Source organism: Otolemur garnettii, unplaced genomic scaffold (genome assembly GCF_000181295.1).
Source record: "Otolemur garnettii isolate 467f Iridium unplaced genomic scaffold, OtoGar3 scaffold00046, whole genome shotgun sequence".
Classification (NCBI taxonomy): Eukaryota; Metazoa; Chordata; class Mammalia; order Primates; family Galagidae; genus Otolemur; species Otolemur garnettii.
The window spans coordinates 13,494,022-13,495,542 of record NW_003852441.1 but is presented as its reverse complement, the minus strand read 5'-3'; the positions used below and the strand labels follow the sequence as shown (position 1 = coordinate 13,495,542).

Sequence of the window (1,521 nt, the reverse complement as noted above, 5' to 3'; positions counted from 1 at the left end):
GAGGCAGACTCATCTTTGGAGATACCTCTCCCACCCATACTCCACCTCCACCCTGGAGCCTGACCCCTCCCAATGCCCATCCCACACCATATTGGTTCTCTGGTGGGCCCTGTGGGAGCCACAAGGAGGGTGAAAAGATTCTGGCTTCTTGAAGCCTAGGGTAGTCAGCTTCCCTGGAAAAGGGAGTGGTTGGCTGGTGGTGACGCCTGGGACTCTCCCCTAAGGACAGACCAGAAAGGGGAAGTGGTCAGGCTGGTGCTCACTGTCTCTGGGGTGGGTGAGGGCCTGTGAGCAAGGAACGCCTCTTACCAGCTGTGCCTGAGCTGTGATACTCAGGCCATCACGTCTTCTCAGCTGCGTGCCTCTGGATACCTTCACAGTTCAGGTAAGCACCTCGGTTTTCCTAGGCACAATTTTCTGTTTGATCTACAACAGGCCACTGACAGTGTTGGCCTCAGTGCCCACATCCACCACCCTGCTTTCTGGGCAGGGAGACTGTAGCTTGGGGCTATGGTACATTTGCTGGGTGGGGTTGCAGAAACTTGGGCCTTGAAGAATCTGCTCACTGGCTGGGTGACCTGAGGCAACATTTCACCTCTTTGGGCCTCTGTTCCATTGTGCATAAGTTGGAGGAGATGAAGAAGTCTACATATGAGGCTGAACTGAGAGAGTGGCTAGGAGTGAGGTGTGTAAACTGCAGAGGGGTTATTCTCATGCTTCGGATACTCATAATGCATTTGGAGCAATTGGTATGTGAAAGGCCCCTCAGGGTGCTGTGCTGGAGGTAGAGGTGGGGAGCGAGGCATGGACTATGTGAACTTTGAGCTACATCTTGGAGCTCTTGGATGAAAGACTTGGAACACCACCAATGTTGGGATCTTTGTCACCGCATCTCTGGGATTTGGAGATTTATAGGTCAATTTGCTTTCTGGAAGCCTCAGACCAAGGTAACATGAGGTCTCAATTGAACCATCTGCTTTTGCTCTCTGAAAAATTATTTCTAGAGGAGACTTGGGTTTGGATTTGTCATATCCCCTTCCAGTGCCTTATGTGTTCACTTGTTCCTTTCCTGGCCCGCTTTGCTCTAAAGCTACGTGGAAAGTGGGGACTGCTGAGCCTGGCAAACACAAGGCTTAGTAGCTTCTTTTTAAGCTTTTAGAATCTTCTTTTCTTCTCTGAAAATTTTAAAACTACTAAGAAATAAGGAGAACAATAACATCAAATTCTAACATCTTGTAACAATCACTGTAGAGTTTGGTGTCTCACCCACCTGAAAATGTTCCCAAAGCCCTCTGATCGGACACACAGGGAAAAGGAACTGCAGATGGGATGATTGATTTGAAGGGAGGTCGAGACTCGCTCAGGTTAGAGACCAGGCCTAACTTTACTGATTATCTTATACACTTTCCAACATTCAGCAAGAATTTAATACAGATTAAAAAGAAGTGAAGATTAAGAAACTACCATTAAGATTACAATTCAGTGTGAAGGCTGAGGAACACATACAATTGATGTTGTTTG

At 47.7% G+C, this 1,521-nt stretch overlaps 1 protein-coding gene across 1 annotated transcript in view; it reads left to right on the top strand.

Moving 5' to 3' along the window:
* The first annotated feature begins 349 nt into the window (after window positions 1-349).
* Window positions 350-1,521, top strand: part of SCIMP (SLP adaptor and CSK interacting membrane protein) — a 28,771-nt gene continuing 27,599 nt past the window's right edge. Inside the window, exon 1 of the mRNA XM_012805992.2 lies at window positions 350-385. The gene's annotated coding sequence lies outside the window, so the exon portion shown is untranslated. The remainder of the gene's footprint in view (window positions 386-1,521) is intronic.